Here is an 18438-nt window from a genome sequence, read left to right as displayed (position 1 = left end):
TCAGCATTTCTGAAGCTTTTACACAGATAGTGAACCCAGCAGCAGAAAAACATCTGATTTCAGTGGACCATCAAACTGCAACACAAAGCCAACCTAATGTTTAGTCGACAGCTGCCTGAAAAGAATTACACAGCTCTTGGACTCAGTACTCGACAGTGAAGTCATTGTTCTATTCCCCCTTAAGACTATCTGCTAGGTGTGCATTTGTTGGTCTATGTCACTTACATTTCTCTGTTAAACCTGAACTTTTTCTAAAAAAGCAGAGTGACCATGGACCCGAGGAACACCCCATTCCTAAATTCAGCAGAGGCCACGCCCATCATGAATGAACTGGATGTCGGGGAAGATGGCAGGAAAGGTTAGTAGTATTATTTTGTAATCCTATAAATAAATAAAACTAACTTATTGGAAAGCACTTTTGCGGTGGTGCTATGGTGGCTGCAGCTCCCTCTGCTGGCCAAACCTGAATACAGCGTGAATACTTGTGTGGTTCTGTTGAGTGTGAAATATTAGGAAAATGTAACAAACGAAATGCAGTTGTGTTCTACGTATCGTGACATTAGCTACTGTAACTGAACAGTGATAGAATAAAGAGGGTACGTACCTCGACCTGAGCTGAACATGTCCTCCACACAGAGTGTGACTCGAGCATAGACTGTATATGAAAGATGAAGCCACCGTCACTTCACCCATTGTTTTTTGAGTTCCACTTTGAAGCCTTAATGTTTGCATGTTGGTTGTAGTCCTGTTTAATGTTGGGAGCCCGACATTCTCACTGTTATTTAAACAAGAAGGTCAAGTACTAACCTACTAGGTAAAGCCAGCAAGGCTAGTTAGCAAGCTGCATGAATAAAATGCACAACAATCAGAATAACAACTCTTAATTTGTGCTCAGCAGCATTCTAGACTAGGTTAGGATTTTACTCACCCAAACTAAAGCACAGACTTCTTGGATATTTCCAGTTACACGAGATAAATCATTTTTAGCCTCAGAGGCTGTGACTCAGAGTTATTTCCCTGGATATAGAAATGATCCAGACTAGTTAGCTGAAATTATTTCTTGAGGACATCAAGATGATGTCTCCCAATTTTACTTATTTGATTATGATAGGTATTTGGACAGAATAACTCTTTTTATACTATCTTTATGGTAAAGAATCCTTACAGAGAATCGTGGTTCCTGATCTGAATGTCTACACTGGGCCAAACCTCTGAAGATTTTTATGTCAATTCATCTGTAAATTTGATGTGGTCCTGAAACCAAGACCGAACTGAACTAATCACATTACCTTTTAACATCCATTTCCACTAAAATTAGTAAAGAAACCAAAAAAATCAATTGGCCAATTATGATTTCTATGCTCAGCAGTGCCTGTGACGAACAGTACACGGCCTTTTGTCAGTTCTGTGACATAAAGCATCTCATGACAGAAACCTGAATTCTCACATAAAACTGTTCTGACATTATTATGGTCATCAGACCGCAATTTGAATTTTTTAAGTGCGAAAAAAAAGAATGTAAAAAAATATCATTATATGTTGTGAAAAGAGAAAAAAAACATCTGGAAACTAGGGTTCAATTTGATAAGTGAAGTTTCGAAAGACCAGTCAATGGTGACATGAACTGAGTGGAGCTGTCATAAACGAATGCCTGACATGTGAAAACATCTTATTTACCATCGTCCACGTCAGCCTCTGATAATGATGCCGCACCGCCCCCCTGGGGTCATGACCCTGAGGTTAAAATGGTGACAGATAATCTTACCTTTCAGACATCCGTTTAGAAAGTTTCTGAGTCTCAGTTTATCAAAAGTCAAATGAAACAAGCAAAGAAAGACTTAATTTACAGGTTAGAAGTGTTAGCGCTCACAGTGAAAGTGAATCGGTTCTTGTTAATGTGACTATTAAGGGAAGCTGTGTGTCTCCTTTCATTCTCTGTTTCTTTTTGCTTGTTACTAAACTGTACTAACTCTAAAACTCAAGCTCCATCAAACCTCTATGAACGAGTAGCAGTTCAACAGTAACCCTGCTTGTTGAAAAATGCCACAAGTACCTGACACGTCAAGCTCAACTGCCAGAAAACACTTTCAAAGAAAGAAAATTGAGCTGCCCTGATAGATCCCTGTATCTGATAGTTATTCCTCTGAAGAATAATTTGCACTGATTTGAATTTTACTTTCAGTTTATGAGCAGACATTATTAAAATGTCATTTTTACCTTATCTGTCAATTGAGAACAATGAATCTTCTGGAGGCACAAATATTTCTTATTTAAACAGCTGGATTTGGGGTCAAACATCATGATGGTGAAATACTGGCTCCAGATCTGATTGGGTCACTTGTAAGATTGTTTCCCGACTTGTCACAAATACACACCTCAGATTATAAAGCACTGTGCAACAATCTCGAGTCACCTCGATTTCATTAACATTGGAAGTAGGTGCAGCGATTTATGAAGAGATGTTCTGATATAGTCTGGCACACTTCCTTCAGATTGGCTTCAGCCGCCTTTCCACTGATAACATTTCTGCTGAAGCTTGAATAGCAAATGGATCAAATAAAGATCCAGATGCTTTTCTCAGGTTCTCTGTTGGGTCTTTGCTGGATTCTCTTCCTGTTTCTTAAGGACATGACTTCAGACACTGTTCATCTGAAGCAGACAGGTTTTTGTTTTAGGCATACACTGTACACTATGATGAGATATATCAAATTGCTGGCTAATATTTCTTTGGTAATCACCTTGTTAATACAAAAACACATTTTTATGTTTTCTTTTATAAATAAAAAATAGATAAAAACATTTAGAGATAAGTGGCTTAACAAACAAAAACATTGTTTTGCTGCAGATAACTTGAAAAAAACAAGATAATCTCCTTTGGAAACAAAAAATAAAGAAATGAGGGAAGCCTCAAGGCTGTGGCCTGTGCACAGATATGGAATTAGGCATGCATCATTCAGTACGATAAAACTTAAATGTCCACAGTTGTGTTAATAAACTGTGGTTATCATTGTTCTGTGGGCTAAACTGCTTCCTTTCACAACAGTAATGCTACACATCAAAAAACAGCCTCGTCTCTCTATCGGCGTTGTGTAAAGCTGCCAAAGACATCTGGTATATAACACACACCAGCAGCTTGGAAAAAACTGCAATATTTTATAGAACGGGAACAAAAACAAACTTGATAAATCTGAGGAGGCGAATCAGTAAACAAATAAAGGGTGTAAAAAACATTCCTGCTACACAGACTTTCATTAAAGGTCTGCTTTTTAGACAGATCAATGGATGGCAGTGTTTTCTACTGACTTTATGTTCTGTCAGTGTGAATATGACTGAACATATGCAATGTTAAGAGGAAGCACTGAGATTAAAACAGCAGGTGAAAGAGCAAGATGTGGAAAAACAGAAAGGACAGAAGTTTGACTGACAGGCTGGACTCACACTGAGAGGAAAACACATCAGCTCTGAGCTTCAGAGATTAGAAAGCTGGACAGAGATGGAGGTCATATGTTTGTGTAACATAAAGAGAGCCAGAGTGAGCGTGAGGGGAAAGAAAGGATGTAGAAAAGCTGGAGATCAGAGAGAGCAGTTTGGATGTATACAGGGAGACGGGCGGAGAGGCTGCGGTTGTTCTGTAGGCGGTTTGGGGTTTGAGTGGCAGCTGGAGACCATATTGAGATGAACACACAGCACTTCTTGTTGTTAGATTTAGATTAGAACCAGATGTAAGTCTGCTACTGCGAGCAGTTTCACTACCTGCCTGTCTTTGAATTACACCCCGACTTCCTCCACCGCCTTTTATTATCATCTGCCCGCGAACATAAACGGACCTGAGCCCGGTTATATGAAGACCTGACTGCGGCTCAGGTGGGTAGATTATCATCAGCAGGATTATTAGGAGTACAGAGCCTGTCAGGGTATGTGTCCTCTAAATGCATCGCATGCAGGGAATAATACCGTTATACAAAAGGACTGAAAGTCTGAATGTGGCTGTGCAGAACAGCTTCTCAGTCCCAGCTCTCCTTTTATTTAAAACACAAACAAACTTAGGAGTAGGTCTAGGTTGAGTCTGTGTCGTAAACCTTTGGACAAACAAAAACTCACCAATGTTTGGTTTTATGCATTTAGTGCAAAAGAGAAATTCATTTTTTCATCTCGTCAGCATGTGAGACAACAAATAAAGTCATCGACAGCTGTTTAACTAACAACGTTTTACCACTCTTTCACAAACATATCTGGATATATTTGTAGTTCATTGCATTTCTGTTTTGATTCACTTGAGTAGTTCTCAAAAATGCAAAAGGCAAAAGAAAAAATAAAGAAAAACTGCAGCTATTCATGTAATTATTGGCTGAATGAGTTCCAGACTGAGCACTGCATTATTATTCATAATGACACACACTTTTTTCCCCTAGAAAAAGGAGGTGTGGACCCCTTGTACCCAGTAATTTGTACCCATGGCTGCACTGATAGCCCAGGAGCCCCTCTTTAGTCACGCCTGCACTGCTGACCCGTGTAAAGTTTCCCAGAGACACGGCATCGCTGATCATGCGCCTGTATCATGACTCTGTCACCTCCAGTCTGTCCACCTGCCTGTATGGCTGTATGATTAAGCTTCTCTCTGACTGACTGTGTTGACTTAACCACGTGAGCCCTGACCCGTCTGTGTGCTCGAGCAGACTCTCCCTGAATGGTGGCTTTGACTGCCTGAAGCATCACCTCCAGGCAACCAGTGTGAACCCAAAGCCTCTTTCCCTCTGTCTTACACTCACATCTATTTTCAAATGTTATGCTTTTAGTGACCTTTAATTATCTTTCCACTTCATTTCACTGACTCATCATTTGTTTCACTTCAATGTAAACACTTACTGCAGCTAAAACCGTACAAAAATCATAATAACATCAGTGAGAACTTGTCTTTATTAGTGCATTATTATCATGATCAATACTGATAATAATGTCCAAACTGGACCTTATCCAACATCCAACTTTCAGAGGCTTTTCCAAGCTCCTTAAATTTTGAAAGCCTCCTTGGAAACTCTCAGTCACAAACTGCTTGTGTTGGCATTTGACTAACAATTATTTTCATTAACAATTTATCCACAGATCATTTCAGTGAATAATAACTTAACTGTTTTCTCTGAATGCCACAGAATAACTCAGTTTTGAGTTTTATTTTCCTCCCAGAAGCTGAGCCCATTTTTTTAGTTTAAAATTTAAAGATTTTTACTTTAATCAAGAAAAACAGCGAATTGTTGCATTTTAAAGTCCAGTCTGTTTGACTGGATTACTTGAAAACTGGTTAAAATTATTAATCAGATATTAAATTAAGACAATTCAGTTAAAACTTTCATGCACACATATCACATGTGACCATATTACACGATGAACTCGATGATTTCTGCTTTGGGCATACCTTTGCTCTTGAAGCAGGCTGCAAAGCACCGCGTTGTCCTGCACACATCTCCTATTTCACTCGGTTAAATGAAGTTTAAATGATGCGACACTGTGATCTGACTCATCGTGTTAATCTCTGCTTTAAACAGTTTCACTGTGTAATCAATCTAACACTTCGTTTCCTCTCAGAAACACTGCTGCACCGACCTGGCTTCCCCGAGGCAGACACCGCTCTGTTATACCCCCCTCCCCTGTCCCCGGACCCAATCAGCCCGCTGACTCACCTGGGGACGCTGCCGTCCGGACACGATGCAGCACGGACGGGTGGATGGGACAGGTAAGACGGAGAACCAGCCGGGTGCTCAGACCTCTGCGACAAAAGTCCCGAAACACACGCACGCAGGGTGTCCCGGGTCGGGAAAGGTGAGGTCACGGTTTGCTGGAGTTTATCCCAAAGTCTCGGAGAGGAGGTGAGGAATGAGCGCGTGGACGTGAAAAAGTTTCAGGTCAGCTTCGTGTTTCTGCCGCGCTGACCTTCGCTCGGTTTTACTCACTGTTGGAATGAAGTGGTGCAGTGATGGTGAGGAGGTATAAAAGTGCCAAGAAGTATTTGGGGAGGTAGAGACCCCGCCCCCCGGCCTTTGAAATCCGAACAATGTTGAGCGCGCGGAGAAGTTTGGAGAGGTGAGACCTGCTACGGCGCACGAGCGCACAAATGTTTCTGCTTCCTAAAGTTCATCAAGTGTTTTACAGATAATTTGTGACTGATCAGTGACTCTCTAATGTTCAGCTTTCTCACTCTAATGTCATTACTAAAGTAATGTGATTACATTAACAGTTTTGAGGCCAAAGAAAACGAGTCCCATGTGGCAGGAACTGTTCATGTCAGACGAACCAAAACAGTTTGAATTATGATATTTATGTTAAAATCCTGCACATGATAGGATATTTGTTTTTATGAATAAGTCGTGTGACCTGAACATATAATCTGATTGGGTGTTACTGTCTTTCTGGCATTTAGCTCTGAAAACTTAAATGTATTTTGAAAAAGACTGGAGCATAGACTGTATATAAAAGATGGATGTATCCAACTTGGCATGGCAGCTTAGTTACTGAGGTCCAGTTTTAAAGCTGTGCATTTAAGCTGTTGCTATCTTGGTTTTGTGAACCCAGATGTGCTGAGGTCTTTCCTGAAGCATGCTTCATTCTCATTTTTTATTTGGGAGTTGCAGGAAGCATTTCTACATAAACCCTTATACAGCTGGACTTTACTTTGCAAACAGAATGGTCGCCCCCTGCTGGTCATCAGAAAGAAAGCTGCTTTATTTCCACGTCACTGTCAAACTTAAAAGCTACAGCCATCTTTTATATACTGTCTATGGCTTGGAGCTCCACTTCTGTTTTGGTTGAAGCAACATCTTATCCCATAATCATATGCTAAACCAGTCAGCCCACAAATCACACACTGGTGTCCAAACTACAGCAACCAACAATTCCCAGTAGTTCAGAAAGGCCCCAGTCACACAGGCGACCATCTGGCAGCCACTGGTCATAAGGGGAAAATGAGTATTATCCCAAACAGTTGCAGGTGGTTACTGAAGGTTTCTGGCAAGCCCCATGCAGACCTAGAGATCGATCAGAGACCAACCTGGTAATCACCAGTTGCTAGGAAACCATGCATTCTGCAACCAGTTGGTATGCGGTTGTAGGAGGTTGCTGGCAGTTTCTAGAATAAAACTGGTCACAAAGAGGTTTCACATGATGTACCAAAAACCTCCCGGTGGTTTGCATGGAAGACCCCAACTTGTCTGCAAACACTGTTTGCCTTCAAAGTAAACATGTCAGTAAGGTTCAGCTTGTATTTTAAAGGTAAATGTTTTCTATTTTCAGTTTGCGTCCCACTTTTTTAGGTTTTACTGCAGCCCACAGTGTAAATATTGAGTTTTTGCAGACAAGTCGACACTTCCATGCAAACTACAACTGACCTGGGCAATCTGCTCGAACCCAGCAACACATAGAGGGTTTAGGTGCAGTCCTTTCTATGTGACCAGTTTCACCAAACAATAGCTGCAAGCTCGAAACTCCAGCAGCCACTCACAACCAGTCGAGAAATACACTTTATTCTTAATCAACCTCCTGCTCCTCACCAGCTTGGATCTAAATTCTCTGAAGGTTCTAAAACTTCTAATTTAAAAAACTTTTCTTCCACTTGTGGATTTTAGGGCCCAGACACCTGTTGAGTTCATCATACTAACAAACCCAGTAATTGTAGTGATTTTAAACTTTCAAATACTTGTGTGCTAGAACAACATCTGGAGCAGAAGATGTAGATGCAAGTGTATTTCTGTCCACCCCTCCCCCCGTCCTTCTTCAGTTCATTCTGTGTTCCTGGTGTGAAATACCAGGAGCCCTGCGCTCCTGACGCCTGCCCTTTGACCTGTGAAAATGTGAAGGTCTAATTTAAACTACAAACTGGTGAAGACACACACAGCCATTCAAGTCTGAACCCTGACCCGTGGAGAGAGGCGTTAGTAGGATCTGATGTTCAGTACAGCTGGCCAAGCAGGCGCTCGCCCTTATGGAGACCAGCTGGTCTGAATACATGTGTCATCATCAGGGTCGAGATTATAGAAGGACTTGTATCCTTGGTGACTTTTCTAAGTGCACAAATAATATATTTGCTAAATGCTTTCTGTGCTCAGTAACAGTTTAAGGGCTTCAAAAATAATATAAACCATAAGAAAGAGAAGTGATACTTTTTTTTTCCATTTTTTGTGATTTTAGAGTTATTGTAATAGAACTGAGTTAAAGTTTGTTGTTTGTCATAATAGGATTGGAAATATTTCTTAAGAGTTGTTAAAACATGAATTTCTTTCTACTTAAAGCTTGAAGTCATGTTTCTGTACTGAAGAGTCCAAAGTCTGCATGTGAAGCTCAAACATCCACTGTGCCATCTCTGTTTGGGACTTTAGTCACTCTCAGTTTCTCTACTTTTTTAATATCTTAATATCCAGATAATAGTTGTGAATGGAAAGTATTTGCTGTTACCTTAAATTTGTGTGAGAACTTGGTGGCTGCCACAGGAAACCGCAGCAGGTTGATTTTTAACCACTTACATAATTCAGCTGTCTTTTGAGTCCTTCCTTATTCCCTTGCCTTCCTCCTCTCCTCTCCTCCTCTCCTCCTCTCGTGTCGATAGTCTTCATTAGGAGTAGCATTCCAGACTCCAGGCCCCGGGGTCGTAACTCTGTGTCTGGCTCCTCATTACATCGCTACAGCGGGGAGAAAACACAGCTAATGTGACAGGCGCTATTGTTAGCAGAGCAACACGGGGTCAGTCAGCTTGTTCTTTCAGCCTTTTGCCTGCTGTTCAGCTCAGCATTTAAAATCTAATCACACAGAAGGAGGCTGCGTTAACAGAAGTAATGAACACTTTACAAAGTAAAAAGGTTGTAAATAACCTGCTCAAACTCAGGATTAAATGAATAGAAAAAGATAAGATAAGATACCTTTATTAGTCCCACAAGGGGAAATTGTGGGACTAATAAAAGCATTAAAATCTAAGTGTAAAGCCTTTATTTGATTAAAGCACTGCTTTGTTGTCTTGTAATTACAAAAGACCCAGCAAGTGGAAACATAATATCAAATACTAAATGTCCATTCAGAAAACCCAAGTCTGTATTTGTGCTTCAGGAATCTTTTGTCCACTTAGTCTAGTTTTGTTCTGGCAGTGGCTCACCTGCTGTTCACTTACCTGCTGTTCACTTACCTGCTGTTCACTTACCTGCTGTCAAAACATGAAATATCTAAAATTTAATGACCGGAAATAAGACTTTGAGGGTTTTTTCTTTAAATTAAATGTCAATCAGAGGAGAAAATGAACAATACATGAAACAAATAATGTGATTAAACAATAGCTTTTAAGTTCTGCCTATATTTGAATAATGTTTCTCTTTATTTGCAAGAAAAACCAAACATGCATACACATCCATATATCTCCGTTGGCGTATGTTCATATTAAACATGGCCCAAGTTTTGAATAGTGAGGTCAGGGTATGTACAAGGAGTCCACCCTGTTCTAAAAGTTTTATCCTTTTGACTGTTTTAACTGTGAACATGTAAATCTACTAAAAAATGAAAAATATGGATCCAGACATGAGCAAAGATGCTCTGTGGAACAAAATGAAACAAGAAAAAACCAGAGGCCAGAAGAAGAAATGAAATAAGCATGAATGCAGAAGTCAAGTGATCAACAAAGAAAAGCAGCCATAGACCTAAACTGTAAATCTAAACTGCATATAAAGTAGCATGAATTGAATAATAAACTGCATGTATATGCATCAGCATATGTGTATTAACATGTTATTTTTGTACGAGTAACCTGTAAGTTAACTAGTTCTGATCAGAAAGGATTATTTTGCTTTCATTTGGTCCCGAGTCTGTATCTGAAACTTAAATTTGTGAAAATGTGACATTACTGCGTCTCCTGTCTTTTCTCTCTGTGCTGGTAGAAACAGGCGAATGTTTTCCAGCTATAAAAAGAACTGTTCCATGTTTTAATGAGTCTCTAACAACACTGTTATCCCATCTTTGGCTTGCCTGTATTTATATCTGCTGCTGTTGAGTCTCTTCTAAAGATGGATGGAGTGTCTGCTGATGATAATTGTGTGCTTAGTCTGAGCTACTTTGTGGGAACATGAACAAAAGTGTAATTCAAACTACAGTGGGATTCGTTTCTTGATAACATGGTGGTAAAACTCTAGTCTGCTTCATTCATGTGTCACTCAGCTTTGTTTTTTTAAGGGAACGAGCAGGTTTTCACCACTTTAACCACGTCCATGTGTTCGTTTATGATGGCAGTGAGCTGTCTGCCTGAAACGGAGTCTCTTTGCACACATTTAGTTTCTGTGAAAAACACCAAACTGGGCTGAGATGCTGCAGACATCACACAGTTTAGAAACGGGCCTGATTTAAAGTCAGACGATGATGGTGATGGAGGATGTTTTGGAGCACTGGTCATTCCTGTATTATGAATATTTGTGACCCCTGATTTTTCCTAAAGTGCTACAGTGATGTTCACACTTGTAGATAAACTAACAACTGCTGAGTTATTTTATGTCATAAAATTTGCTACAAACATTTGCACCTCCATCAACACTTTTATGCATAGTTTTTCTGTTGAGCACCATCAGAATCTTGGCTTTTCCTCATAAACACACTATGTGTTGTTTTTTTGCGTTTCTTTGTGACAAACATCCTTGTTGTCCAATCAGGAGACTGAACTCAGGGTTTCAAGGCTGTCAGTTACTGGGAGCATCAGCAGATCTAGGACGAGAAGCCCACGCAGACCAGAGTGTCACCATCCTGCACGCCAAGGTCGCTCAGAAGTCCTACGGCAATGAGAAAAGGTGTGGTGATGATTTTATAGAAATAAAATAGATTACACAAATAATCCAAAAACAGCTGATTCTGTTCATCTGGATGTAACGTTTTCAGTGGGAGAAACGTTTCGTCACTCATCCAGGTGACTTCTTCAGTCTCAGCTGACTGCAGGTTTCCCCAACTTTATAAACAGTTTATTTGCACAATGACTGAAACCAGGCGCATGAATAAACAATGGGCTGTGAGGTCAGTTTATGATCATTAATCTGCGTGCATTAATCTCATTGATCAATGATGATGATGATTGAGCATGCATCAAGACATTACACAAATAAACTTGCAGCATTAACACATTTTATTAAACCCAACACAGAAATCTTTTTCTAACAAACAGATTCGTCTGACTGATCTGAGGGACAGGCTCAGATTTCCAAGTTTATTTGGCAGTTACTTTAATATCTACACAGATCCACAAAGTGTCATAAAACAGTGATAAAATGATTTCCTCGAGAACAACAGATGATTTCTTTTGGACCCAAACCCCAAAGAAATCCTGTTTGCTTACACATGAAGTCACAGAAAGCAGGAAATGAATAAGAAATCTGCAACATATTTGACATTTGGTGGAAACTTAATAACAAACCAGTCATTTCACCTCTAGCTACAGCTAGCAACTGGCACACAAAACTAAAATTAAAGATGAGATTAAAGACTTGAAGTAGAGGAAGGTGAATATACTTTTGAGTTTTTGAGAAACTGCAAAGTTTATTTGCAGTTTTTTATGTGCAGCCAGTTTCATGAGAGCCAGGCTGTGTGTTAAGGATAATTTGCATGATCAAAACTCCTTTGTTATTTGATTTTCTAATGTCATATTCTGTCCTGCAATATTCTTTTGAAGATTATTATTCATGATGTAATTTGTTCTTCTGTGTGTCCTGTAACTGCCCTGAGCTGTCATATTCATGCAGCTGAATAAGGCTGATGTGAACTGGCTGCACGTTCACCTTCTTTAACCATTATTATGCACGACAGTTAGAGTTGTGAACAAACAAGTTTCTTCTAATTAAACTTGCTTTATGTTGAGCAGGACATGCATTTGAATAAATCAATCATGTGATTTACATTTCACAGTATTTCCCATTAGTGAGACTGAGTTTGTTGCCCGTGATGTTTAAGGCAGAGAAACGTTTTGTAATACCTGTAATACACACGAGACTCACCTGATTTTAACAGATGAATGAACAGAAGAAGAAAATCTTAATGTAGAGATTAGTGAAATCATGAGCACGTGAACTGGTTTAGTGGGATAAAATCTGCTGTTTCAGTGACTGTTTCTGCATCACCTCCAGGTTCTTCTGCCCTCCTCCTTGTGTTTACATCACTGGCCATGGATGGAAAGTCACGCAGGACCATTTAAAAGGTACATAAAGATGATTATAGTCAGCTTTACATTAAAATTTGAGTGAATTTTATGTCTTACATTCTTCCACTCACTGCTGTTTTTCCTTCTCATTGTCTTTTCCATCCAGCGGCCGGTTATGGCGACTCTGTGTATCGAGTGTGTGGTTACATGTGCCTGGACAGCTCCAGCCAGTCACAGGCAGACGCATTCAAACTGGTGTTCGATGAACAGCCAAACTCCAGGGTGAGAGCTCTCTGGTGGCCGTGAGCAAACCTCTGTTTATGTCGACAGTCGTTCCCGGTCAGAAAATTCCTTTTGTGACACAGACACTAATTTTCGGAGACTTACGCTCCCCCTTGTCCCGTTAGTTATCCTCTCAATTCATCTCCAGGTGTTCACTGATGGGGGCTGAGGTGGCACCAGCGAGCCATCTGCATCCATCCACGTCTTTGTCCCGAACAGTTTTCTGAAGATTTGCAGAATTTATTAATTTATTATTTTCAGACATAACTGATCAGAGATGCTATAATGATGCTGATGATTAAACTGAAATATTAATACAAAGTCAGTAATACCCATACGCAAAAGTTTAATTAATTATGCAAAGTTACAGACTAATTAGACCAAAATTGTTGCCGTTACCATTCCAGTCTTACATGTCTCAAATGATCATCATTGTGAAATCTAACAAAAATTTTGATTTTGGGAAGTGAAGTTTGGTAACGTGACGGCTCTAAAACGTGATAATAGAGTGTAAAAAAATCAGAATATACCTGACAGCTCCACACATCAAGTTAATGTAAAATCCTTTTTTAATAGAAGTACACTGAGTGTCTTTGGTTGCCCCTCAGTGGAATAAGAGTGTTGGAGTGAAAGCATCACAGAGCAACACTGTGATCATCTGTAACGCTCAGAAAGCCAAACGACATTCTCAGTTTCTTTAAGTTTGGATCGAGCTGAATATCAGCACTAAAACTGCGACTCAAGAGTTGTCAGTTCATCTTGTAATCGGAAGGTTGTCGGTTCGAGCCCCGGCTCCGACAATCTCGGTCGTTGTGTCCTTGGGCAAGACACTTCACCCGTTGCCTACTGGTGGTCAGAGGGCCCGGTGGCGCCAGTGTCCGGCAACCTCGCCTCTGTCAGTGCGCCCCAGGGTGGCTGTGGCTACAATGTAGCTGCCATCACCAGTGTGTGAATGTGTGGATGACTGGATGTCCTTAGGGACGAGTAAAGCGCTATACAAATACAGGCCATTTACTTTTTAAATGAAATCTGCTTCCTGCATTCTGCACTTCTAGTTCTCATTTCTATAATCCACACACAGGAATATGTGACGTTTAGCCCCAAATATCCAGAGTGCCTCACCAAACAGGTGAAGTGCATAAAAAACTGCCAGACATGATTAGTGACCAGCACAAGCAGAAATCAGAAACACAACACTTTAAGTTTTCATCTGCCACAAGATACAGAGTGGAGGTCAGGGTCAAACACATAACACAGGGAACTGTTGTTGTTGTCTGATGTGTTTCAGAAATTCTTTCTTTTTATTTCATCTTTTTCATGTTTTCAGCGGCTGTTTGGTTCGTTTTAGGCACCAAAACGACTCTGTACAGTTTTAGGAAGGAAAATAGTCACGAACTGATTTAAGATGGGTCCTTTCACAACCATAAGCACACATGAAGTTTCTTTGTCACCCACGTTGGTTTGGCTGAAAAGAAGCAGCAGTGATGAAACCTCGGCTTTGTTGAGAGTTCTGCGGTTTTTACACACAGTTATTAACGTCGCTGTCATAAACATCGTTTGTTACACTCGTTAAACAACCGACCAGTGTTTTCACAGCGAGCTGTACACGTCGTATACTTTTGTTTTGATTTGTGGGTTTTTTTGTAACTACCTCATATTAAAGGCAAAGTCTACAATTTTTTTTACGACATATGATACATGACATGTATATTACACTGTGACAAGAGTAAAAAGAGTCCTTAGAATAAGTTTCATTCAGGCGGTTGTCTGAAAGTGAGCAGATAAGTGAATGATGATATATGAACTGTTGTGTTTGAGCTCTGCGTGTGTTTACTCGGCCACGAGCATTAAACCTTTTATTTCAGGCCATTGTTGACTCAACAAACAGTCGCGTCTGATAGAAAAACTGCAAACACGCTGCCCGTGTGCCGGCCTTTCGCTTATTTACTGACTGATGGAGAAACAGACGTGCTTTGTCTTTATTACTGTACGACCTATCAGCCGAGCTTCAAATGCTGAGAAAAGCAGAAAAAAAATAACCAGAAAAAGTTTATTTCAATTAAAGTTATTTATGAAAAACAACATTCCTGAAGAGTTTCCTCCTCTGCGTCTGATTATGTGAAGTGTAATAAGTCTCACACTCGTGCTGTCTGTGTGTCTCGTCAGCAGATGTTCGCTTGCGCCAAGTCGCTGTTCATCTCTGATCAGGACAAGAGGAAGCATTTCTGCTTGCTGCTGCGCCTCTTCTTGAACAACAGACAGGAAGTGGGTTCGTTCCAGAGCCGGATGATCAAAGTCATCTCCAAACCCTCCCAGAAGAGACAGTCCATGAAGAACGCTGATCGTGGGTTTATTCCACTTTTAATCCAGCAAATCAGGGATTTCCATTTATTTTTAAACTGAGGATAAGTGGCAGAAATGAACATTTGAAAAGGTCTCACATCACCTGAGATGGATATTTGTGTTTGTTTTGCTTTGGAGGTCTGTTGTCATTTCTTTAGCAATTAGACATTAGTATGATTTTTACTATTTTGGTCTCCTTGGTGACAAATACAGTAAAAAAAGAAAAAAAAATGAGCAAAAACAACAAAAAGCAAAGAGCCTAAATAAACTGAAAATGAATCAAAGGAAACCGAAATTGAGTAAAATTATGGAAAAGGATTTCATTCAGAAACAAAAGGGGGAAATGTGTTGATTTAACTGTCTCTGTGTTTTGGCCTGTTTGATGACGTTTGCATCATGTGAATCGTTGCAGACATTAAGATGGAAACTATGAAGAAGCCTTTAAGTTTGATGGTTAATGTTAGGGTGGGAGTCATGGAAGGTCCTCACATAGATTCAGGATTCCCTGCATTCATCCTGGGATGACACTCTGTGGTGCGCACAGATTGACTTGAGTTGAGTTTAAAACACAGATCCTCAGTAAATTATTATCGCTGTTGTTTTATTATCCTGAGATGAGATCAGAGAAGGACAAACAGAATGACTACGTTTAACGCAGATGGTCTCAGTGGTCTCTGGTTTCGTGTGACTTAGTTCAGCCTGTGCTGATACACTGGAGTTAACCTGAAAACCAGAACATGCAGAGACGCAGGGAGAACATGCAACCTCCTCACTGAAGGACCAAATCAGGAATCCTCTTGCTGTGATGCCACAGTGCTGAGCTGCTGTGAAGCCTGAGCACACGTGTGATGGAAACACACATGTGTGCATGTTTGTGCCTCACAGGTTCCCAGTGGGCTCACTTTATGTGGACCTGCACTAAATGCTCATCACTTGTCCTTCATCCCACACACTGAGACAATTGTCTATCATTTTACCAGCTCTCATTTTACAAAAGGGTCACAGGAAACACGATGCTCAGAGATTTATTTATGCTAAATATATTTACTCACCAGGATATTTAAAAATAAATAAATAAAATGTTTGATTAAAATCAGTTTCCATCACATGACTGTCACCAAGCCACCAGAGCTTGTTTGTGTTTATTTCTTATTTTCAAAATGGTTAAATTTCAGACTGTCCCACACAAACATCCTTTAAATCCCACTAACTGTGTGTGTGTGTGTGTGTGTGTGTGTGTGTGTGTGTGTGTGTGTGTGTGTGTCTGCAGTGTGTATCTCATCCTGCTCCAGGGTGGCTTTGGTTTAACCGTTTACGCTCTCAGACCGTCAGCACTCGTTACCTCTCGGTGGACAGAGGAGCTTTCATAGCGAGCGCCAGACACTGGACGGCCTTCACCATCACCATGGGTAAGTGTGTGTGTGTGTCCGTGTCAGCATGTGTCACGGCTTGTGTGCAAACAGTACAGTAGATTCAAAGCTTTGTATTCACACACAAACACATGCTTTGGATACAGGGAAGGTCATAATGTTTTCAGTTTATGATTTAACAGTTTGACTTTAACTGAAAAACATAGATGTAGAACACAGACATCCCATAAAACTGCCGTTTACCCTCAAACTGTAATATGAAGGATGTTAGCACAGTTATGCTGCCTGAGCTTCTTGTTTGTAGTCACACTCAGTAAAATGAGTGCATTGAATGAACAATGTGGAGAATAATTATGCTGAGCAACACAGAATAGCTTAGAGCTCTTACTGGGTTATGTTGCCCATTTCTCTTCTATAAATTGATGCATGTAAGGTAGAAATTGTTGTATACAAATTCAATAGGCAGGAAGTGTGTCTGCTGGTGTCCCCAAACAGAACCTACACCCGTGGTCCTCATGGTGTCTTTTGGATGCTTTATTCTTCCAGCATCCTCACCTAAACCAAACAGAAAAGTAGGAACACAGCATGTGGAAGGATTCGTGCGGTGTCCTGTGTGTGAGAAATCAAATGGCACCTATGAAAACAGGCTCTGATTTGTCTGTGATGGTGTCAAACTTGTATCCTCCAGTCAGCAGACGTGTCTTCTCGCCCTGCAGCCATCCTGCATAAATACAGTCACTGTGCGAGCGGTTTTCCTCAGTAAGTCTAGAAGAGTCCATTTAAAGATCTGTGAGGTTATTTATTTAACACAGTGCCCTGTGTGCACGGACCTCCCACCACCAAAACCCAAACCTCAGTCATTCATCCATCAGCACTTGGTCCTCTCTTCGATCACCGCCACACCGACGGTCTGTTTGCCCTCTGTTAGCAGAAAAGTCATGCAAGGAAAAAATGTAATAAAGCTGAAAATGTGCAGAATTAACCGTCAGTGTGTGTGGTGTGCTGCAGTGGAAGGAATATGAATATTCATGCATAGGTGTGTGTGTGTGTGTGTGGTGTGTGTGTGTGTGTGTGTGTGTGTGTGTGTGTGTGTGTGTGTGTGTGTGTGTGCATGTAGTAGATGACCAGTGTGCTGAGCAAGGAGGCTTTGTGCTGAGCGAAGGCTTCATCTGTTACGGCTGTGTGGTCCAGCTAGTGTGCACCGAGTCTGGAGCAGCTCTGCCACCCATGGTAACACACCAACACCACCACACACACACACACACACACACACACACACACCACACACACACACAGAGAGCGTATGCTGAATAGTGCATACCTTGTATTGTCCACCATATGTCCACTGGTATTCTAGCGAATTTTATCTGCACTCAGCCAAAGCTTTAAAACCTCTGCTGTAGTCAGTGCCGTTAAACAGCTGCAGAGGACGACACAGTGAGATGATGGAAACAAACCTCATAATAAAAATCTTGTAATGAACATGATAGAAATACCAGATACCTTTTAATGCCTTCTTTCTAACCATGCCACATTTCTACAAAAATAATCAAATGATTTTTATTTATTTTTTTCTGTGAAAAGAAAATTGTGTCAACTGGATCTCAGGTGTGCGTCTGTAAAACATTAGGAAATTTCTAGGAATAGCCCCTCCCACAGCCACAGGTGTCATTAGTTCCAAATTTGGGGCAGTAAATAGTTTTTTCTGGTGGAAACATGGAGTGTTTCCAGATTAGCCACAGTTTATGTTCCTAAATCTAGTTTCTAGTTTGGCTGATATACATGAAACAATCGACCACTGAGATTAAACAACCCTGTAAATTCAGAAGTCTCGGATGAAATTCTCTGAGCTCATCTCAGGATATTAAAACAATAACCACGAGATTTGGGAAAATCCTGCTAGTTTACTAAGAATCTTTAAATCCCAAAGCAGACACACTGCTGAAGTGTTTGTTAGCGAGACACCAGATTCCTGGAAGTAAGTTGGATTAATCAATGTTGACGTTTCAATATCTTATCAACAAAAGAAGCTCTTTATAACCATCTATAGCTGGAAATTAGTGGGGAAATGGGTGCGCTCTGCACTAATTATTTGACCATAAAATCAGTTAAGGTATAATCGCTGCTCAATACTGAATGACTTCCAGATGTGTGTCTGTGCAGGTGTTACATAAGCTGCTAATCCCACAGATATCCTTACAGTTTGAGCTGTTCTTAGACAAACGTCTGCACTGCCGTCCGTCACATTTCACTGAGCACACCCTTCTCTGTACTTCCTAAACTGCTGTCATAACACCCTGAGCT

The 18438-nt window shown here is 40.6% G+C and overlaps 1 protein-coding gene and 1 pseudogene across 4 annotated transcripts in view; one reads left to right on the top strand and one right to left on the bottom strand.

The window, feature by feature from the left end:
* Nucleotides 1–6038, bottom strand: part of matn4 (matrilin 4) — a 30140-nt gene extending 24102 nt beyond the window's left edge. For all 4 annotated transcript variants that reach the window (XM_026166654.1, XM_026166657.1, XM_026166655.1 and 1 more), the window contains exon 1: nt 5679–6038. The gene's annotated coding sequence lies outside the window, so the exon portion shown is untranslated. The remainder of the gene's footprint in view (nt 1–5678) is intronic.
* LOC113021758 (recombining binding protein suppressor of hairless-like protein) lies at nt 302–17523 on the top strand (annotated as a pseudogene).
* The last annotated feature ends 915 nt before the right edge of the window (nt 17524–18438 follow it).

This window comes from Astatotilapia calliptera, chromosome 5 (assembly GCF_900246225.1).
Source record: "Astatotilapia calliptera chromosome 5, fAstCal1.2, whole genome shotgun sequence".
In the NCBI taxonomy this organism is placed as follows: Eukaryota; Metazoa; Chordata; class Actinopteri; order Cichliformes; family Cichlidae; genus Astatotilapia; species Astatotilapia calliptera.
Note: the sequence above shows the minus strand (reverse complement) of the source record. Positions and strands in the feature narration are given on the sequence as shown.